The sequence below is a fragment of the Ochotona princeps genome, chromosome 8 (assembly GCF_030435755.1).
Source record: "Ochotona princeps isolate mOchPri1 chromosome 8, mOchPri1.hap1, whole genome shotgun sequence".
NCBI lineage: Eukaryota > Metazoa > Chordata > Mammalia > Lagomorpha > Ochotonidae > Ochotona > Ochotona princeps.
This window is the reverse complement of record NC_080839.1, coordinates 31,435,459-31,458,802: the sequence shown is the minus strand read 5'-3', so window position 1 is coordinate 31,458,802 and position 23,344 is coordinate 31,435,459. Positions and strand designations below refer to the sequence as shown.

The following is a 23,344-nucleotide window of genomic DNA, read 5'->3' as shown; positions in this document are numbered from 1 at the left end:
CAAAAACTGATTCTGAATTCATTAAAACCATAAATTTGCATTCATCAAAAGAAACCACAAACAGCTTTAAGAAAACACAAACTAGGAGATACTTTTTATAACATATATAATCATATAATCCACAAGAGATCAGTAGGCCACCTACACTTAGAGCTCCTATGAATAAGCAATAAATCCAAAAGGAAAATGAGTAGAAGGCTAGACAGAAAGATCGCACAGGGAGACATCCACTGCCCAGGAACACAAACACTCAACTTCAATCATCAAGGAGGTTATAACAAAAATGTACAGTGAAATAGCATTTCATGAATATCGACTGGATACGATTTTTAAGTCTGGCAAGATTGTGGAACAACTGAAACACACTGCAGTCTCTGCAACGCAACCCACCTTCAGTACACTCACTCTGGAAACAAGTGTGGCATCTACCAAAGTTATGACACATTTGCTGTGCTCCAACATATTTCATTAGAGATAGACACCATCCAGATGCACATCAAAGCACATATAAGAACCACTTACACCAGCCCTTTTCTAATAGCAAAGAAAAAAAGGAATAAATAAAATTCTGCTATAGCAGAATGAGCAATTAAAATCACAGAATATACTCTACAGCAGTTAAAACTAATGAACTAGAGTTTAAAAATATTAAAATATTAAAAAGGTTCTTCTTGAACTAGATGCTGCTGCCTGTGTGTCACTGGTTTGTGGCTCTTTAACATATATTTTATGATGATTATTTTGTATCTACGGATTGCTTCATTAAAAACTACTCTAAGATAACAAGGGCCAGAGGGCAGAACAAGGACAAAGTGTCAGAAGCAACCAGAGAGGACCAGAACTCAGGGTTTTCTTGGTGGGCTCCAGCTCTGCTGCCTCAAAACCAGTATCTTTTTATGGGGGAAATGCTGGTTTTCAACTTTGCAAGTGTTTTGAAAAGGAATGCGTAACACCAACTAACCTAAATAAACTACAGTAACTATGACTCCAACACCTCAAGGCTTATGAAGTAATTCTGCATTGATTAAGAGTGCATCTCTTTCTTCGTTACCATTTAATTCAATCAGAAAAAAAATGTACTGACACTTAAGCAAGAGAAAAAAGACGCAAGGAGGAACGCTTTGACATTGAAGTTCCACAGCTAAAAGAGCAAAGCAGTGTCTTAGCGTGCACCTCAGTCAGTCAGGGGTTCCATTAAGCTGCAAATTCTGATGGGGTAGGTCTGGAGTGGCACTAAAGAGCCTGCTCTACTTCAGGTGTAGGTGACTCTACTGCTGTTGACCCACGACCCTCACTATGGTGCTAAGACAGGTTATGAACATGTATGTCTTCTCTACAGAAGCTTACAATAGCAATAGGGCTGTACCTCACCGGGATCCCCCAAGTGATCCCACCAAGAAAAAAAGACTTATGATGTCAGTTTTGCACTATATAAATGTGAACACAGCATAAATGATCCCCCAAATGCTAAGTCTTTTCTTTGGAAATATGAAACAGCCAAAACTTTCAAGAGAAGTTCATGAGAGGACTTACTCATGCCCACAGACAACCAGGAGCAGGCTTGCTATCAGCGATCTGAACCTTTTCCTTATAGAAGTCTACATTCCCAATAGTCCAGATGGAAGGACCCAAGGCCAACACAAGGAAGCCCCCAGGACACTAAGCAGAATGCATTTACAAGGATGGCGTTCAACGTAATTTTGACTACATCCCACACAATCAAAGGAGCATGCTATCACTGCATGCCAGAAAATTGACTTAAATTCTAGAAAATATGCTCTTTAAAATGAGAAGCCTTAAAAATATGTCAACAAAACCACACCAGACTGCATCTACTCATGGTGTCTGCTGATGCTGGTTAAGTAGCAGTAAAACCCTTGCACCTCAAAACAGTCCTTCCCCATGTAAAGTCACATTTTCAAACACAGAGACGAAGGACAGCTCTCTCAACTTTGCCAGAACACCCCGCTAGCCACTGCTGAGGGTGAGGCACGAACTCGGGGAGCTCTTTTCATCGGCTCCTACAACCCTACAAACAGCAGTTACCAGTACACCACAGAGGTGTTTCTCCTAGGATCCCGCAGCTGTGCAGGCGGCCAGGGGACAGCAGCCCTCCACTGCCCCCCACAGCACACAGCTGTGCAGGCGGCCAGGGGACAGCAGCCCTCCACTGCCCCACAGCACACAGCTGTGCAGGCGGCCGGGGGACAGCAGCAGAAGGCTTGCCCAGTCACTCCAGGGATAGCAGTGTTACAAACAGCTTAACCCAACAGCACTCTGCACCTGGTGTGGAAGACAGAACAGCTAAACCTCCTGTGACATCAACACGGGGTATTTCTTACAACGTAGCAAACCCAAACAGCCTGGATAATCTTTGTGAACAATACTCTCCGAAGTCTTCCCCTGGCTCTACAACCAGCACAACCATGAAGCCTACACCCACCAAGCTCTGTATTTTAAAAGGCCTTTCAGGAAAGGAACTCCAGATGATGCACTTACAGCACACAACTGATAGGAATGTGTGCTCTGCAGTCACTTAATGACATTAACTTGGATCCACTAGAGATTTGAAAACAAATAAATAAAAGCAGGCACACCCTTAGCTTCAAAACACTAGCCTTCCCTTCTGGTTGGCGTACTGAAATTTCCTTTTTCACATACACATTTCAGAAAAGCTGGAGCTGGCATTTGCAATATATCCCACTTGCCATCCCACACAGAGTAGCCCAATTACAAAATTGGCATTTGGAAGGGAAGGAACTGGAGTACTAGTTGGAACTGAACAGAGACAGCAATGCGAACCATCTACTAACCTTGGTGGCCTGCCCCGCCTGTCCCCTTCCCTACTCACATTTGCTAAAAATACGAATATTCCCCCAAACAGAAAGGCAGCCCATTATCACCACAATCCCATTATTCAGGCTTGGAAATTTAACTTCGCCATTTGAATCAACAGACATCTGAATACCAATGTAATGTCCCTGAATAAAGAATCCAATTAAGTTATTAGCATTTGATGTAACGGAAAAGCAAGTAATGAAAACACAGGCTCGAGGAATCACTACCCATGAAAAACATAAATTCATTTTAAAACAACTTACTGAATGACAGTATTTTTTATAAATGTCTCAGGGGCATAAACCACATTACATCAATCATCACATTTTCCAGAGAAAATGGTTTCCTATAGGAAAAATTCATGTTCTTGGTGTACTGATCAAAGGCAGCCAGGGTGACATTACCAAATGTAATGTCCGACTGATATACAACAACTTTTCCCCTATGAGGAAACTGATGCATCGCTGGGTTGCGGTCAGACATGATGGGCGATCCACAGAAAGCACTGCGACTCCCCACACCGACTGCACCAGCGCCCTCACACATTCCCGGGCCGTCCTTCCGGCAGCCCCTCCCTGGGGCGCCAGTCCCTGGTCTGACAGCGGATTCCCATCTGCAGCCCTCAGCCTGCATTGGCGCCGCAGGGCGCACCTTCATCCCAGCACAGCCACTGCTGGACTAGCAGGGCACGGGAAGAGGGCGGGGGAGTCACATCTCCAAAAGTGGACTCTACCCCCTGCTTCCCCTCTCTTCCTTCCTCACGTCTGGGTGGCCTGGTCCTCCCGAAGCCACATGCGGCTGAAGCAGCATGACAAGGTAGAAGCAGCTCGGGCAGCCAGCCAAGGGCAGTCCCGGGCCTGGGTGGGGCCGGGCGGGGGCCGCAGGCGCCGAGTGGCCGTGCCAAGCCCCGCCGGTCAGACCGGGGAGGCTGCGATACTGCTGCATTGTGCTGCATCACGGTGCGAGACGCGAGCCATCCATCTTGCCAAAAAAGCACATCCCCACCCGAACATAGCCCACCGAACCCATCTTTTCTCCCTACCGAGACAGCCCATCCTCGCCCTCTCCTCCCTTGATGGCCTGACATTTGCTGAGAAAAATTATGGACAATGGTTGGTGTGCTGATGATGCCCGCTCCTCTCCTCACTGCCCCATCTGACAGCAAGTACCTGGCACCTTTCCTATCACAAAAACAAAGGGATGAGATCTTCCCCAAGCACTCCCCCATTAAAAAAAAAGCAGGCCGTGGGGTGACACAGACCAAGGAGCCCACCCCACCTCCCACGGCAGGCCCAGGGGTCCCCGCGCCGGTACAAACCTGTTGAAAGAAGGAGCCGAAGGGCGGGCGCAGCGGCGGCTTCGCGCCCCGAGGCGGCTCCCGCCCAGCCCTGGGAGAGCGGGCACGGCGGCGAGGGCGAGGGCGAGGGCGGGCGCAGCGGGGACGGCGGCTCGAAGAGGGGGCGCGCGGGAGGACGCGGGCGACCGCCTCGGGCTCAGCTGTAGCGCCGCGCAGCCGGGACCACGCCTGGCCGCAGCCCCGATACCGTTACGCGCGCAGCCGGCCCTGTCAACACCGCCCCCGCCCCCGCTCTCCACCCGCCGGACGCGAGGGCACCTGAAAATACACCCTCCCGAGTGGGTGCTGCCCACTCCGCGCCAACCCCGCGCCAGGGGCTGCTACGCCCAGCCCGAGGGAGGGCGTTGAAGGGGTGGGGGGAGCGCAAGGAGGGAGGAATCGGCGCTGCGGGGCCAGGAGGTGCAGTGCGAGCGCGGGTACGCGGCCGCCTCACTGCGGAGCCCGCCGCCCCCCACCCCGCAACATTCAAGTACGAAGGAGCACGGGAGCCCCAGGCTGCCGGCGCCGGCCCCCCGCCCGGGCTCTGCAGGCTCCCCACCCCCACGCCGCTCCCGGGGCGCAGGGCAGCGGCGGGCAGCGGCGTCCTCCGGCCCAGGGCCCTCGCGCCCCTCCTCCCGCCAGCCCCGGGGACGCGGCCCCAGTGAGTTGGCATCTTCTTGCCCGGAGCCCCTCCACCACCCCCCTACCTACCTCCAGGGATGGGGTGGGAGGGGGGCGCCGGAGGGTCCCGTCCTCCTCCCGCTCCTCGGCGGCCGGGCGGGTGGGCCGGGAAGCGACTCCGCGGGGCTGTCGGCGGCTGGGGCCGGGGCTCACAGGACGGGACCGGTGGGCGCTGCTGCGCGGGGCTGCGCGGGGCTGCGCGCTTGCTCCGGGAGGAAAGGCGGCCGAGGGAGGGACTGGAGGAATCCGCAGCCTGCACGGCAACAGCTGCACTGATTCCGGGGGCTGGGCGGGAGTGCGGGGGGCGGAGGGAGGAGGGAGCTGGCCGGGAGGGGGCGAGGGGCGGGGAGAGGGAGCGCGGGCGGCGCGAGCGCGGGCACGGGCGCGCACACGCGCGCTCTCCCGCACGCCCTGCACCCGCCTCCCCGCGCTCGCGTGGATCCTCCCTTTCGGAGCCCCACAGGCCGCCCACCCAGCGCCTGCTCGGCGCGGGAGCCGAACGCCGGGCACGTCCACGCTGGCAAGCGGAGGTTCTTCCCGGGCCTAGCCAGATCTCGCCGCTCGCGGGCGGGGACCAGGAGGAGGTCGGGTGGGCAAGCGCTGCCGTTCGCTGCTCCTTCTCTGCTCCTTCTCCGCAAGGAAGGACAATGGGGGCTTTGTCCCTCGCAGCGTGCGAGGGCCAATTTCACGTTTAATTTGAGGCTAATTCGATTATCGCTATGGAAGGGGGCAGCCTAATTTTCTCCGTGACTTGTGCAGCCCGCGCGGTTTGCGTGCAGAACACGAGCGGGGCAGCGTGTTGAGGCAGGTTTGCGAGCTGCGTCGACTCAGCCGCTTTTAGCTTCGGGTGGGGACGCCTTTTGCGTGCGCCCCCGTTTGTAGGTCGACGATGATCTCTTGGTGGCGACCTTGGCCATAGTAGGAGGGAGGCGAGTCTCTGGGGTCCTCACTGTAAGTACCTTTCACTAGGAGAGCCTTGAACGGCCCCTACTAGTGCTTCCTCCAACTCGTGCCTCGCAGCCAGGTGCGCCTCCCCCGGTCGCTGCTCGCGGCAGGCTCGCCCCCTGCGTCGGTGTCGACCTCCTGGACGCTCGACGACCGGAACTGCCTTACTCCGGCTTCTTGAAGCCAGCGCCCCCGTCCCCATGGGCTGTTACACTCCATCAGCCCCCCCCCCCAAGCTGCGTGGGAATTCTGGAACCGCCGCCACCGGGAAGAAAAGATGGTGGCATCACTGTGACCACGAATAAAACGCCCTGTGGAAAGCAGGGGCCTGGAGAAAGGGACCATCTTCTGCCTGCTCTAGACGATGTCCCGCGGTGGGCTTCAGGCGGTGAAGGCTATTCATGCTTGCAAAGTCTCAGGGCCTTCTCCCCACCCCCACCCTGCACCCTCACCAAAAAAAAAAAAAAAAAAGTATGAGATGGTTCAGCGATTTTGGACTGTGCCTACGTCTCAGATCGGTGGGACTCAGCCTGATGGGTTGATGGTTTTCCATGAATTTTTTTAAATTGTATACATTTTATTTTTTGTAATTTTTACATATTTGATGAGGGTGCGAAGGGTCAAGGGCTAGAGGAAAGTGAGTAAGACCATTGTTTTCACATTCTCTTTTTTCCTTCCTGTATCTGGGGGTGAGGGGAGAGATAAGGGGAGAAGCCCCACACCCAGCCTCCCACCCATCCCAGGGTCCCCAATGGCGGGCATGCTCTGAGGGTCCTGCTCAAGTGGTTTTGATGGTTCAACAATTCTGTATTGCTGCCGATCTTGCCACTCCAATGACGATGAAATCTCTCCAGACCTCACCGGCTGACTTTTTACATGAATATTTACAAATAAGACGAAACAGAACGCTCGTGGCAAACTAACGTGGCTATATCCCTCGCAGGCTTTCACAGTCGGTTTAAGTGTTTGTACCAAGATCTGCTTTGGATATATATTTTAAGAATGGAGGAAGGCAGATGATGTAACAATTTACTCAGAAGGGCAGCTTGCCCAGGGCAGGGGTTTTTGTTCACCACCCTCCTAGCAAACTGACCTCTTTAGGCAATGCAGGAAAACCACGAGAAATCCAAGTGTTTTCTGTTCACTTGTTTCTCACCAGACCCGCAGCACCTCCCCACCGAAGATCAGAAAACCAAAGGAACCACTAGCCACACTGGATAGTGCCTCGGTTTCAATTCCTCTGATATTATTCTGAAATGGTCATTCCTCAGTGCTTCCTTTCATGACTGATGAAAGTACTTAAATCATCCAATAGATGACTCCTCGCCCATTCCATCCCCCCCCCCCCCCGTTGAAATTTTCAAGATTTCCTTCAGAAAGGCCACACAGGTCCTCAGCTAGGTGCTCCAGTGGAGAGCCAGTAATTATTCCAGGAATGTGAGAGCCCAGGAGTCTGCATTTCTTTACCGGATACCTGTCTCTCAGTTTCAAATTCTTAGCAGCCCTGGCTGTTTTAGCCATTCAGGGAGCCAATCAGCACAGAACTCTCTCTCCCTCTCTGACTCTATCTTTCTCTGTCACTCTGCCTCTCAAAGAAATATATATATTTCTGGGAGAGTGCATGCGTTGCATGAATTCTCACAGCTACTAATATTAGAGCTATTTTAGAAGCTAATGTCTCGAAGCTGTGTGCTTGGGCATCACATATTAATAGTTTAAAAAGTAATTCTGTTTTATAACATGAAGAAAGTTTCGGAGAGGGGTCATAGTGATGGTTCCATAACTAAGTACTTATTGCCACTGAACTGTTTACTTAAAAATGGCTAAAAGGACCAGTTTTGCAACATGTCTATGTTTTTACAATCATGCGAATTAAAACAAATTTGGAGCAGTTCTGAATATGGACCTCCAGAATAGTAGAATAAATGCTATTAACAGATCTTCACTTGACCCACTACTTGGTGTACTCTTCGCACCCTCTATGTAGGAGGGGGCCCATGGCACACCCAGCCCACTCAGCTAGCAGCCCATTCTCTGCTCCTAACGTGTATTACACCAGCTGCGTAATATATTTGTCAAATTTGTTTATGCCGGTTATGCCAATTGTAATTAAAGGTCATATAAATCAGTTAAATAGTGTGAAAAGAGTTCTTTAAGCAAAAACTATATAGCAGCTTTTGAAATACTGGATTAAAAAATAAAACCTACCACTATTAAATTATGTGTGGGAGAATAATAATAAAAAATGGAGAGACATGGACATTATAAAATACAAAGCAATATTCAGTTTACTTTGCAAGTGTCTCTTGTTTCTCAGTTAAAATAAGTGTGTGTCCTAACAACGATTTATGCGGAAGTGATACTTCACTCAGCTAACATGTTCAAGGAAATGTTTGTACTTTTTATCAACAGTTTAAATGGATATACATTCATGGATAAGATTTCAAGATCATATGCATTTTTCATATATAAACCTATGATTTTCTTTTTCTTTTCAAAATGTAACTCAAGGGCCCAAAACAGTAGCCTAGTGACCAAAGTCCTCACCTTTCATACATCAGGATCCCATATGGACACCAGTTCTAATCCCAGCTTCACTTCCCTTCTAGCTCCCTGCCTATGACCTAGGAATTTAGTATAGGGTGGCCCATGTGCTTGGGACCATGTGCCCAGGTGGGAGACCTGGAAGAAACTCCTGGCTCCTGGTTTCAGATCAACTCAGCTCTAGCCACTGTTGCCACTTGGGGGGGGTGTGAACCAGCGGATGGAAGATCTTTCTGTATCTCCTTATCCCTGTATATCTGCCTTTCCAATTAAAAAAAATCTTAAAAAAAAAGAAACTAAAAAAAAATGTAATTCAAGAAATAGGCAATGGATACTTAAGAGATTACACCAAAAGTCTAAGCAATAATAACAAAAATAGATAAAATGAACTTTATCAAACTTAAAAACTTTGTGCAACATAATGATATGAAAATACAACCTACAGAACAGGAAAAAATATTTGCCAGTCATGTATTTTATAAGGGTCTAGTGTGTGTATATAACAAATTGCTTCATTATTCTTGTGCGGTAGCCCCAGCACCAACAGGTCCGTGAATTACTGGTAGGGAGACTTGGTGAACACGGTCACCTTCCAGAGTAGGGGTCGGGTACCTGTAGGTCTTGGAGATGGCGTTGAAGGCGGCCTTGGCGCAACTGCCCAGGGTGGCGGTGCAGCCACGGGGCCGAGGTGTAGCAATCGTCCATGCCGGCTATCAGGAGCAGCTTCTTGGGCACCGAGGCCAACAGGATGCCCGATGCCCGTGCCATGGGGAGCGGGGATCAGGCACTCCTGCACTGAACTGCAGCGCCCCGTCACCTTGCATGGCACAGTGTGGGGCTTGCCGCTCTTGTTCCCCAAGTAGCTACAGCGCACAGGCACAATGGACAGTTTGGTCAGGATCATGGCGCTCCGGATGGCCGTGGCCACCTCCTTGGAGCACTTGACGCCCAGGCCTACGTGGCCGCTATAGCCCCCGATGGCGATGAAGCCCTTGAAGCAGGTGCGCTGGCTGGCCTGTGTCTGCTTCTGCACCGGCATGATCTTCAAGTACCTAGTCCCTGAGGGACGCGCCCAGGAAAAAGGCAATGATCTCAGACTCCTCGATGGACAGCGAGAACAGGTGGAATTCTTCCAGGGATTTGAGCTTCATTTCCTTCCACCAGGCAGCCCACTTTGGTAATGGGGATCCTCTCCGTCTCTCCTCTCCGTAAATCTGACTTTACAATAAAAACAAATCTTAAAAATAAATAAGTAAATAAACAAATAACTTATTTTAAAGGCAGAACAAAAGACCAGAGACAGAGAGATAGAGACAGAAAGTCAGAATTTTCATCTATTGATTTACTCTCTGGATGTCTGGAACAGCCAGGGCTCGGCCCGCCTGAAGTCAAGTACAAGAACTCCAGCCTGTTTTCCTGAATGGGTGGGAGGCATTCAAGTACTTGAGCCATTATCTCCCATCTCCCAGGATGCATTAGTAGGAAGCAGAGTACCCAGGACTTGCACCAGCACTCCAAAAGTGGATGTGCAAATCCCACAAGGCCACATAATCCGCTGTGCCACAGTGCCTGATGGTTCGTTCCTATTGACTGTCATGTTTCGATAACCAACAAACCACTAATAACTTTAGGTAAACAGGCTTCTGTGTGTGTTTTAAGGTCTTCTTACGTGCTTCTCTTGAGAAAGGCTTTATCACAATTTAACCCTCAGATATGAGTTGCTTATCTTTAGGGAGCTTCATTCTATATACCACAATGGATATATGAGTCTGCGTTTTCCTATTGGAGCAAAAAAAAAAAGAAGGGACAAAAGAAAAGTATTTTAGATGGGGAATTTCTGTACATCATACCACATATCAGTTACTCCACTATTCCCAAGAACGAGCAAGGGAGAAGCTCACAGTAGGATGATTTTCCATAGAACAACATGGACTACCCATTAAAGCAGCCATTAGGCCTAGGTAGCCATAGAGCACTTGAAATATGCCTGGAAAAAGAGAGGAAGCAAATTTTTTCATTGCCTATTTAATTTTAGATTGAAATTTAAAAATTGATTCCGGGCTCAGTTATTTAAAAAGTTGTAAATATGTGTGGAAAAATTTGGGTAGTTAATCTATTTGTTTTAACTTCAGCTTTTATGAAATTACAGTAAATGTGAGAGAGTTAAAAACAATGAAAAATAGCTCGATATTTAAGACACTGACACATTTCAACGAAGTTACGTTGGATAGAATGAGCTAAACAAAATTATTTTTCAAATGTTGCGGCAGACATTTGGTTGGCGGCTAAGCTATCATTTGTGATGGTCGTGTCCCATACCAAAGTCCCTGGGTTTAAGTTCCAGCTCCATTCCCAATTCTAAATATTTCCTGCTAGCACACACCCTGTGAGACAGCAAGTAACGGCTCAAGTGCTTGAGCTCCTGCCACTCATTTGGGAGATCAGTTTCCCGACTCTTGGCTTCAGTCTTGCCAAGACTTCACTGTGCAGGTTCTTTCTGCCTTGAGAAACAATAAATATATTTTTTAAAAAAAAAACATTAATTTCTGCGTTTCTCTTAATCTTCAGAACATAGTTGTTGAAAACTTTTTAAATTATATCTGTGGCTCAAATCACGTAAGTATTGGTCAAGGCTGTTCTATACAATGTCCATGAGATCCTCAGTAATTAGCATCCTCACCCTATAGAATGACAAAAAGTGAAGACAGGCAAAAGTAAAGAATTTGCAGTATGCTACAAATCAAGAACTCGGAAGTGAGGTTGAGTTTCTAATTTCCTGTACTGACCAACAGCAATGGTCTTGGTATCTCTGGGTAACAAGCTAACACACATTTTCTGAGAGCACAAGGCAAGCATGGCTAATATTTCCATGACAGGTGTTATTCTTTTGGAAGTCTGAGGAAGACCTCGGCAAGAAGAGTGCCATTCATTCCCTCAGATCAACGCCCAGTCCTTACACACACATACCCACACCCCATTTTGACATAGTTTGCCTGCCTATGTTGAAGATTCCAGAAGTGGGATAGAAATCATGCTTAGAATTCAATGAAGAAATTGCACAAATTCATAGTCTGATTGTGAGGCACAGAGACATCTCCTCCCACAGAGGTCAGAGAAGCCCCCAGCTGGCTTGATGGAGGAGAGACTCTTCCGTCTGCATTGAGTCCTCTATTATGGTCACTTTACTGCCTCGCTGATACTCCCCCCGGGTACCTCTGTTCACAACCTATGCTCCCAGACGCTGGGTTGGGGTTAGATACATGTTCATGGGACAATTGTATAGCTTACTCTCAGAGGATGGTAAAAAATGAACGGGACTCACAGCAAGCTACTTGAGCATTCACTGTGGAAGCATTGCAAGCATCGCCAGTCTCTCCTGGCTTTCATCTCGTGGTTTGCAGACTGCTTTCTTCTCTCAAGTTCTTTCTTTTACACATAGGAAATAGCAAGCAGGAGTTCAATTTTAATGGAAAACCTTTTGATTGAAGACTGCAACTGGGTCCTTTAGAGAATTACAAAAACAAGGAAACATTTGTGAAATTTCACTTAATAAGCCTGTCCAAAAATGAGGTACAGGAAGTATATTAATTTTGTTATTGTTGGAAAAATATTTTTATCACATATATAGACATTCTGCTAAGTTCTCATTCTGGCATTTGTACCTAGTCTGCAACCTGTATGGTACATACTATTATTATCCACATTTTTATTATTGAAGAAACTGAGGCAAAAGAGATCAGCTCTGCTGCTTGGGGTCCTACAGCTAAGAAGTGAGGAAAACATGGTTCAACCAAGGCTCATCTGGTGCTGAGGCTGTTCCCAGAAATTCGAAAAGGGAAACAGGACCCTAGACATTTTACTTACCAGCTGTCCATGTAAGCATGATTACCCTAAACATGTGGTCAAAGAGAACTTTTTGTGTGTGCAGATGGGTCTGACTTTCAAAAGGTTTTAAGCACCTGGATTCCCGCATGCTTATGTTTCACTCAACTTGAAAGTTACCCGCTCTTGTAATAAGTGCTGCCAATATGGAATAAGAAAAAAAAAAGTACTTTAAACAGAAAATTCCTCCTTGTGTTTGGTGAACAGAGCAGTATTGTTGTTTGTTTTTTGAAGGGGACAGGAGACTGGGGCAGAGGTGGGAGTGTTTGTTTTGATGAGGTCTGCTTTGAAGAACTCTTCTGAAGCCTTCCCAGGAACAGCCAGGCAGGAGTGAAGGAGTTTAATGCATTACATGCAGGGTAAGCATGGGCCTGGCTCAGCTGCAAGTCATTTGCTCTTCGAGGATTCTGCAAAGAGGACCACAGAGCAAAGCGAGCTGGGAAAATCACACAGTAGGTTTCAAATTCCTACAGGATTCTGAAGTAGAAACCAAAACATTTATATGTTTAAGTTTGTTACAGTGGTGGGTTAATTTTATTTAAGAAGGACTAGGATTTTATCCATTTGCTGAAAAAATGTATTCCACCTGAAATGTAGACTGTCTGGTAAGACTTGGAAGGCTATTCAAAAGAGTCTCTGAATTGTATCTTAGCCATTGAAATATAGGTCCTACCATCCATGGCTACAATGAAAGGCCAGAGATTTTTCCAGTTACTTTTCTTTTTTTTTTTTTTTAACTTTTTAAAAATTTATTTATTTTTACTGGAAAGTCAGATATACAGAGAGGAGGAGAGAGAGAGGAACATCATCTGTTCAATGATTCACTCCCCAAGTAAGCGCAACGGCCAGTGCTGCGCCGATCCGAACCCAGGAGCCAGGAGCTTCCTCCAGGTCTCCCACATCAGTGCAGGGTCCCAAGGCTTTGGACCATCCTCGACTGCTTTCCCAGACCACAAGCAGGGAGCTGGATAGGAAGTGGGGCTTCCTGGATTAGAACTGGTGCCCACATGGGATCCCAGCGCATTGAAAGCAAGAATTTTAGTCACTAGGTCACTGCACAGAGCCCCGGTTATTTTTCCATGCTTTGCCCAGGGCTGCCTCGGTCTTCTCCCTCCACTGTTCTTCCAGATCTGGATGATCGTTCAGAACTGCTATTACTGTTGTGTCATCGGAGGCAGGTGGTATACAGTGAAGAATTAACGTGGCTGGCTTGAGGTGAAGACTCCAGAAATCCCTGACCTAAGAAAGTTTCACCTTTTCCAAGACAAATGCACCACAAGGGTTCATACCTTACTACCAAGCTGCAAAAAACTAGTGAATCTCTCCTTAGTCCCATTGAAAACTGAAATTAACACAACGAGCATCTTTTTTGTTGTTGTTTAAAATAGTCATAATCACAGCCTTTTAATTTCAGATTTATTTTGAATAGACAATACATTCACATTGTTTAAAAAGAACAAAAATGATAATTTTAAGTATGCATTGAAAGTCTCATTCATGGACCAGCACAATGGCTCAATTGGTTAATCCTTTACCTCCAAGTGCTAGAGTTGTATATGGGCACCAGTTCCTGTCCTGGCTGTTCAATTTCCCATCCAACTCCCTGCTTGTAGTCTGGGGAAGCAATGAAGGACAGCCAAAGTGGGAGATTGGCCCGTCTTGGAACGGTGCATCCATTTGGGAGACCTAGAAGAAGTTCCTGGCTCCTGGCTTTGGATCAGCTCAGCTCCAGCCGTTGTAGCTATTTGGAGAGTGAACCAGTGAATGTGAACCATCTCTGCTTCTCTCTGTAAACATACCTTTCCAATAAAAAGAAAAATCTTTAAAAAAAAAGAAAAAAGGAAATCTCATTCACTCTGTCCCATTCATCTCACACCACAGTCCCATCCCCTGCAGGTACTTGTGTCTTAGGTTTTCACAGGTGCAGCACTTTCACGGGACCTACCAGTGTTTCTATAGACATATGCAAACAAAATCAAATTGCTATTCCTAGTAGCTCCCTCCTTTTCTTATACATGTAGCATACTACAAGCACTCTTCTGCCCCTTGATCTGTCACCTAGTATATCCTAGAGACTTTGCCCTGATGCACAACCACTTACTTGCACCGCATTCTAACTATGCCTTACTTTTTGTTTCCATCTTTCGCTTTTACAACGTGACCAAACTTCATTTTAATTCTCTTGAACAGTCTACACACATGCTGGTGTATGTGTGCGGAGGTGAGTATATAAATACCACCAGTTTTTCTAGGAGTACTAAATGCATTTAGATACAAAGTAGAAGGAGATTAAGAGCCAGGAGAAAAACCCACAAGGCCCAGATGGCATTCCTACCAGGAGGAAGACACCTAGTTGGATAAGAAAAATCTAGACTTTCTCAAAAATGTGGCATTGAAGTTGGGCCTTGAAGGGTGGATAGGAGTTCATTAGGTAGAAAAGGGCAGTTGGAGTAAAGCTTCAAGTGGCCGAGAGCCTGGCAAAGCTGGAACATTACCAAGTCACCAGCGAAGACAATAGTGGTAACTTTGAGATTATTGAGCATTTTTTTGCAGGTGTGATTCTGAGTGCTTCATAGGCTCACTACCCTCCGACTTTGACTTCCTATAATAGAAGATGCCTTTATTATTCCTCATTTCACAGTTGGGGACACTGAGTCACAGGAAAGATCACATGTAGCACAGCTAGTAAGATTGCACTCTATGACTGAAAAGTTTTAACAAGTCTCCATGTTACTGGGTGATGACACTGGAAAATGTAGGTGATCTTAGAGTATGGATTGAGATGTGGAAGCATTTATATGACTATGGATTGTAAAGGGGAGAAAGGATTAGCAGTTACTGAGCATCTACCATGTCTCTGAAAACTCCAATGGGATAGATATTTTATCACACACAATTCAGATGAGGAAATGAGGCCTCTGAGAGGTAAGGAACTTGCCCAAAGTCTTGGAACTATCAAGTGGCAAAGAGAATATTGTTGAGTTATTGTGTCTGAAAAGCAGGGCTCCTACAACAGGCCTGAATGTCTAGAAGTAGCCCAAGGAATACCAGTGTACAGCCTATAGGGGAATGGTATTTTATAGCCAGCTAGCTTCAGAAATGCTACAATGCTCAAAGTTAGAATTCATTTAATTATAACTTTGATCAGACATTTTAATATGCTAACCCGCTTCATACAGATTTATTTCTCATACTCTCAAACCTTTTTCTGCAATACCTTTCATCCAAGCCCCTTGTTTAAGTCACACCCAATGGAAACATGCTTGGAAGAATATCAGTTTGAAAAAGCTTCAATTGCCCATACTGGAGAGGACTGTAAATATGTATTTCCTGATCGCTTGTGTGTGTTTCCATTCTGTACAGATGCATAATGCCAAAATACAGGTGAAAGCTGTGATCTGGAATCTCCCGTCCCGAGGACTGCACATGACAGAAGTTACCTAAATGCTCACATTCCAGAACTCTGGTGTTTGTGTGTGCATGCGTGGGATTTCCTTGTTTTGGCTTTTGGTATTGAAATAGACAAATCTGTTTTATTTCTAAAGTAGATATCTCCCAATTCCTATTCTAGTTCTTTCATCCCACAGTAAAGGTGTTGGAATGTTGGGAACCAAAAATCTTATGTGAGACATGCTTCCCTGGAGCAGGCCCCAAAACTCAATTTCTAATTAGCTAGTTATATCACTGTCCAAAAAATTTGTCCAAAAAAAAAAAACTTTCAATTTCTTCCTCTGAAAATCCTCATGGTATGTAAAACTTTCACACATGGCATAACTGAACTAAGTAAAACCTTCATAATTATAATTAAAAAGAGAGTCTGAAAATATTAAAAATTGGATGAAAATAATATTCGCAGCAACAACTTCCACAAAAGATCTGAGCCTCTGAAACATACCAGCCTAGTGAGAAGGTTCTTGTTGAAGGACTCAGGGCAGCTGGACTTCTGTAGTTGTGAAGGCTTCCTAGGCTGCGGAGGCAGGCAGGAATTCTGCCTTCAAGATCGTGGGTTGAAGGAAACTTGAGATGGGCAACCTGAATTGTAACCCTGGCCCCACTCTCCCTGTGAGCTCACACAAATGACTTCATCTCTTCTGCCTGTTTCTTTATCTCTCAGTTTCTATTCTAGTTCTTTCAAAAGCCTGAGATAGTTTACAAAGCAAATCAGGAATAAATCCAGAACAGAGAGAGGCAGAGGGTGACAAGTGCCTGGTTAGGAACACTGCTTCTGCATAAATGTTGTATTAGGTTTTATTGATGGTTTTCATGTTCTGGACCATTTCTTATACATTTACACACGTTCTTCTGGCTTTCAGAAGATCAAAGTCTCTGTGGAACATTCCATGAAAGATCATCAGTGCCACATTCTACTAAAATAACTATGGCCTATTTATAAACCATAGGAAATGGTACTTGCTCAGGATACAGTCTGAATAACTAATTTTAAAAGTGGGAAACATTGTCAGTCATCCATATGTTTTCTCTATTAAGTGTCCCTGAATGCCCTGGACTATTCTTATCTCCCTACCTTCACCCATGCCGTTCCGATGGCTTAGAAGACCTTTCCATTTCTTCAAATCCTTTCTCCCACTAAAGCTCAGTTCAAGTTCTACTTTTTTCTTTGCTGGTTTTTTTTTGGGGGGGGGGAGGAATAGAAATTAGTGTAATTTTTGACATGTGCCTCCATCCCCCATAAACTAGGGATGTCTTTTCTCTTAACTATGAGTCACTTGTGGCCTGTAACATATCCATGAGCCCTCAATTACGTCCTACCTAAAACCAGACTTTCCAGGATCTAATAACTCCTCAAGGAAAAGGTCCTCTAGTGATGACCAAGATAATATCCATTCCAGAGTTAGGAACATGGACAGCACTTGGCCTTGCTGATAGAGGTATTCAAATGAACTAAAGTTAAAAGAGAGAATCACAGAACTCCCCCGGGGCAAAATACAACAGAACAAAGCTGAGCTCCTGTGATTGAAGTGAGGGCACAAGTGGGCACCCTAGTACCCCATAAGGCTGGACGCCACCCTTAGCTTTCCTTTCTGAGTAGGCAGTGAGCAGCAAGTTCTTCCTCCCTTTCTCCCCTGCCCTGTTGGTGCCCAGTGTTTCAGACTCCCATGCTGGGGACCCAGCCCCCCTTAGTACCCAAGCTTCCTAGCCGCATTCCCCCAAGGGCCTAGGCACAGATGCATCTTGAGCTGAGCTGTTAGGATTTTTAAGTACACTAACATTATATATCCTCAAAATCTAAGCACCTGGGCCTGAACAATGGATCCCAGCACATCTGTTGGAGGAGTCAATGTAGTGGATCATGGATAAGTCTTAGCAGATATGATCCCTCTCCTCGTATATGACTATTCTGGCACAGCAGAATGCCTGCTACATACTTGAAATTCTGGAGGTCTCCAATAGTATTTCATGTAAAAACAAACACACTCTTTCCCTTAACCACACTTCTTTATTTCTGCTTCAAGCTTTCCATTAATTGTAAGGAAACAAAGTAAATAAATTTCCTGTGGCACTTTTAATATTTAAAATATGTATTTAGTTGAGATACTGGCATGGTGGTATTGCACACTAATGCTCCTGCAGAGGCGACATCCCATATGGGCACCGGTTCATCCCCACTTCTGATCCAGCTCCTTGCTAATGACTTGGGAAAGCAGCAGAGGATGGCCCAAAGTCTTGCCCCCCTGCACCAATGTGGGAAACCTGGAAGAAGCTATTGGCTCCCAGCTTCAGATTAGCTTAGCTCTGATTATTGCAACCATTTGGGAAATGAACCAGTGGATGGAAAATATCTTTCTCTTTCTCTCTGTAACTCTTTCAAGTAGAATAAATATGTCTTTTTAAAAAATTTTTTAAATATTCATTTACTTGAGGGAGAGCGAGCAAGCTGTTTTCTGTTGGTTTACTCCCAGTACCTGCATTAACTGAGGCTGAGCCAGGGCTGAAACATGAGCTGGGAATGTAATCCACGTCTTCCATGTGTATGGTAACAACAGGATATGCTATGGTGGGAAGCTGGAATCGGGAGACAGAGCCAGAAACTGATCCCAGGCACTCCAGTGTGGGACATGGTCATCTTAACTGGTGGACTTAACATCTGCTTTCCAGGTACTTTCAACAACACAAGCCACAGCTCCATTAACAGCAGCAGGAACCCAGTGCAAAGTGGCTGCACCCTTTGGGTCTGGCTCCCTGTAACCCATCCCCACCTATACCAATGCAGTACAGTTCTCTGACACTGACCACCTTGGCTACTTGCTCTTTCTGGCTCATGTAGCTCCTCCTTTGATTTGTTAAACTTGATGATTGAACAACAACAACGACAAAAAAGGGTCTATCCTTGACTTCACACTTCCGTGAGCCCCTTGGATGTGGAACATCCAGATCCTAACTCACAACCTGGTCCTCTCAGCTGTGGTCATTAAGCAGCTGTTCTGGGTCCACAAATTTATGCCCGCCAATTCCACACAGTAGAGGCCCTGAAGGCCACAAATGACATGTCTCATGTCACCCAGACCCTGAGACTATTTCCAAGAGACAATTTTATCTGTCCTTTCTGTGCTGCAAGCCCATTTCCATCTGATTCCAGACAATGGACTGATTAGCCCCAGCCGACATGGTCTTTGGATTGACCTCTGCGAGCACAGGCCTTGGTTATCGTTGTGATTCCCAGGGCTGTCTGGGGCCCTCGGCCTCACTCACTTTTCCTCCACCATCGGTGTCACTGCAAGGTGAAGTCACACATTAACACTGGGGGGATGCTATTGCCCCTGCAGAATGGGCATATGCCAGACAGAGGAGCTGTTTAAGGCAGGAGGGCTTTTTGATTTTCTTAACTCCAAATGAAAATTATGCGATTACTCTCAGAGGGAGCTATGGAGTGGGGGCTGTCTGAATCTGGAGTCTTAGACAAATTGAGGAGGAGGCATATGCAGGTCATAAATGACAAATGATTTCATCTCTTCCCCATTATTCTACCAGATGGGCTGAGGTCTATTGGGAATAAACTGGGAGGGAAATGTTTATTAGGAGGAAATTAAATAATTTAGGATTCTTTTGTTATTTGTCTTCCCCAAGCCTTCAGTTTGCTTTATCTTTTGCTCTCTCCTTCCTTTTCTTTCCTTTATTATTATTTTTTTCTTTTTAAGAAGGAAAATGTTGGCTTGAACTCCTTGTACTTTCTTATGTAACAAGAAAGTCAAGCAAAGGGCATGTCTCCATTCAACTTGGACTTGGCCTGACTGCCTGTAGGATTACAAACACCAGGCTCCTAGCTCCTTGAGGATTATCATGCAATTGTCCCTGGAGTGCTAAGCCTCTCTCTGTACATAAGGGGCCTAGGTCAGGGTGAGCTATTGTGATGCCTTGTCCATTGTTGACATTCAGCAAAGGTTAAATACATATTAGTGGTGTTTTGGCAAAGTATCTGGCTATGAAGGCAAGATTTTCCAAACCAACTTTCTCGCTGAACTGGCTCAATAGGGTCACTTTGCTCAACTGTCAGATGATGAAGGTAGATCTCAATGAAATCCATAAGATCCCCATAATCTCAGAAATTCCCCAACTTTATAATAAATCTTAGTTGCTATCTAGGCACTAATTGAAAATCTATAGATCAGATATTTTAGAAAGTAAGATATTTATGTTTGCCAAATATCACACTAATGATTAGAGCATTAACAGAAAATCATCTTTCTCTCCTACAATAACTGAGATTGAAAGAGACAAGGTAAATATGGAAGGAGCCGATGCTGAGGTGTGGCAGGTAATTGGTGCCAGCAACCCATCTGAACACCAAATAAAGTTCTGGCTGCTCTGCTTCCCATCCAGCTCCCTACTCATGATTTGGGAAAGCAGCAGAGGATGGCCCAAGCTCTTGGCCACTGTACTCACACGGGATACCCTGAGGAAGCTCCTGGCTTCTAGCTTCAGATCAGCCCAGCTCCAGCCATTGCAGCCATGTGGAGAGTAAATCAGGAGAAGGAAAAATCTCTCTCTCTGAGTGTTTCCCCTTTTCTGTGTAACTCTGCCTTACAGAAAAAAAAAAAAAAAAAAAAAAAAAGACACATGGGCAATTCTAACAGGGAGAGACACAATATGTTAAAACTAAAGAAGCATTTCACATTAGCCCTGCCCAAGGTACAGTCCTAGAAACACTACTAGGCCAGATAGAGTCAGCAGTGTTCTGCATCCTAAGGTCTTCATAACGTTTCTGTGTTCACACGCGAAATCAAAGGTCACATAGTGCACTCAGTTGTCACAACTCTAAGGTTTAAAAAATAAAAAAAAAATTTAATACAGCACAGTCTCCTATACTATGACTTTTTAAAAAAGCATTTTTGGTTTGCTATTATATGACCAGGCATCACAGAAATACTTAAGTAGAAATGAAAAGCACTCCACAATTCTGACTCCTGGTAACAGTCTTTACGTATTAGTGTCAATACCACCAGATATTTTTCCTGTGCATATCACACACATTGAATCATTTTACGTATCTTCCCTCTCTACCTAGTGGTTGCATCTTGGAACACTTTCTGTGCGTGTTCACGATAGTCCACGTTCTCTGTAGGGGTTGGTGTCAGGTTCTGTGCTGTTGTGAGAGAGGCTGCAGCCATCACCAGCCAGCTCATCAGTCTCTGTGTGCTTCCGTGTTCCTACAGGCTACAGTCAATTTTCGGGCTCATTTTCATAGATGTTGTAAAACTGTCAGCATAGAACAATGTATTTATTAACATGTTCACTAACAAGGTATACAGCAATTGTTTCCTCACATCTTATCCTGATTTTATAATTCTTTTAAATGTGTGTCAACTGGAAGTGAAAATTGCTATATCATCCTTTGAATTTTTTTTAAAGTTCTTTTTTTTTGTTTAAGATTTATTCAGATCTACAGAGAGAAGGAGAGATAGAAAGATCCTCTGTCTGATCATTTACTCCTCCAGTATCTGCAACAGCTGGAGCTGAGCTGATCTAAAGCCAGGAGCCAGAAGCCTCCCCTGGATCTCTCACGTGGGTGTAGGGTCCCAGGATTCTGGACCATCCTCTACTGTTTTTCCCAGACCACAAGTAGGGAGCTGAAAGGGAAGTGGAGCAGCCGGGATATGAACTGGAACCCATATGGGATCCTGGCACATGTGAGGTGAGGATTTAGCCACTAGGCCATCACACATGGCCCTGAATTTTTAAACTATGAGTGAGGTAGAGTATATTTTTGTGTCTGTTCCCTGTTTTTGTTCCTTTTCCTGAGCTGTCTGTGAGAGTACATTTTTCCTAGAAAAATAAAATGAAAAGATAAGTTATTTGGGAGCAAAAATATTTTGAGACGTAAGAATAACTTTCTCATAATGTGCATTTTCCATGAATTTTTTGATGATCTCGCTTATTTGCATATTTTACGACAGGCTTTTTTTCTTGTAGATTTGTAAGATTCATTTTTTATATTAGCTTAATTTTGTTGCATGTGTAATAATTATTTTGTTCAGCTAACTGAAGCCCTAAGTAACATTTTGTGAAACATGTTCCATAGAATATGCCAATCTTAGCGGAAAACCAGTCAGACTCATCTCTGAAATTTTCATCTAAGGAATAGGAACAAGGAACATACTTGATTTCAACCTCTCTGAGAGTGAAATAAATATTATTTATTTTTATACTTACACATGTACTTTGTGTGTACTACTGGAAAAATTTTTAATTTTTTCTCTGTGGTAACTTTCTTTCAAGAAATAAAGTATATCAAGATAACTTAATATTAGATTCTTCAACTCATGGGCTATTGTAGGTTGTAAGGTTGAAGCAGAAATTGCCCTGAAGTTGGAAATGGTTGGCAGCCTGGTAAATTCAACATCCCTGGATGGTCAGTTTTTCTTTGACGTGATTTGGAACTTGTCACTCTGGACAGGGCAAGACCTTCACACAGGATGGTCTCTCCAGCGGGTAGACCATGACCTCTCAATTTCCTGTCACTTTGAGCTGCTAGATACAGTCCGATGGCCACTCCATGCTGCCTGCACGTGCTACTGTTAGGTGCACTATAGGCTAAGTTCAGTCAATGGAAATGACTTCAAACAGAAGTTTCATGGGTCAAAAATTCTTTTTGATTCGTCTTTACCATTCCAACCAAGTTGAATCTCTTTTCCCAGTTTGGATCTTGTCATTGCATTTCATGTACGCAAGATAGTGGCTTTAGAAATTCCTGTATTTGCTTAAAGTGAATTATGCTTAATATTTTTATGAAGTTCTCCTCAATCATTTATCTTGGTTAACTGGACATGTTGGCTCTATGCCTAATGCAGAAACTAAAGATGAGTTAACTGGTTATGTTATATGGTTGCCAGACCAATTCTATCTACTCTCTGACCTCTGCTAAGTACTGCCCTTCCTCCCCTGGCCTAAACGCAAAGTGAGTCTCTTCTCAGTACAACTGATGACTACAGAAAGAAACAGCAGGGAAAAAGTCTTCAAGTTTTGATGCCCCAAGGCTGTATTGGCCAGTAAACTGGAGCACATTCAATTTTCAGTGGTAGAATGTTGTCATATGTTACTAAAGGGGTTCTAAACAGATTTCCTCATAATTTCAGCCCATGGGAGCAAAAGTAAGATACTCATATTCAGCCACCAACATAGGCAAGAAATAAACAGAGAAGCAAACACATTCTCTGCGAGTTAAACTTTAAACCAGCCCAAATGACATTGGGCAGAGAAATGTAAGCTTTCCTTAAGTTGCTGAACTAGGGCATAAAGGTATATTCAAAGAAAAAATGTGTCTTTGAAAGGAGACATAAAATATTACAGGCCAACTGTTTGGTTATTGCAGGATACAACTATACTAATTTTGTTTCATTACTTTTTTTTTTTTTTTTTTTAAGATTTACAGAGAGAAGGAGAGATAGAAAGTTCTTCCATCTGCTGGTTCAGTCACAACAGTTGGAAATGAGTTGATCCGAAACCAGGAGTCAGGAAACTCTTCCGGGTCTCCCATGTGCGTACAGGGTCCCAAGGCTTTGAGTTATCCTCTACTGTTTTCCCAGGCCACAAGCAGGGAGCTGGATGACACTTGGCAGCCGGCACTTAGACGTGGAGGATTAGTCAATTGAGTCATCACAT

General features: G+C 45.2%; 1 protein-coding gene and 1 long non-coding RNA gene across 2 annotated transcripts in view; both read right to left on the bottom strand.

The window, feature by feature from the left end:
• The window catches only part of SPTBN1 (spectrin beta, non-erythrocytic 1), a 186,235-nt gene extending 181,320 nt beyond the window's left edge, over positions 1-4,915 (bottom strand). The window contains exon 1 of the mRNA XM_058667789.1: positions 4,874-4,915. The gene's annotated coding sequence lies outside the window, so the exon portion shown is untranslated. The remainder of the gene's footprint in view (positions 1-4,873) is intronic.
• A 5,211-nt stretch (positions 4,916-10,126) lies between these two features.
• Positions 10,127-20,223, bottom strand: LOC131480923 (uncharacterized). The gene is made up of 3 exons (XR_009245888.1): positions 20,138-20,223; positions 11,667-11,846; positions 10,127-10,331 (listed from the first exon to the last, which is right to left on the bottom strand). It is a non-coding gene; the product is annotated as an uncharacterized LOC131480923 (long non-coding RNA).
• Between the last annotated feature and the right edge of the window lie 3,121 nt (positions 20,224-23,344).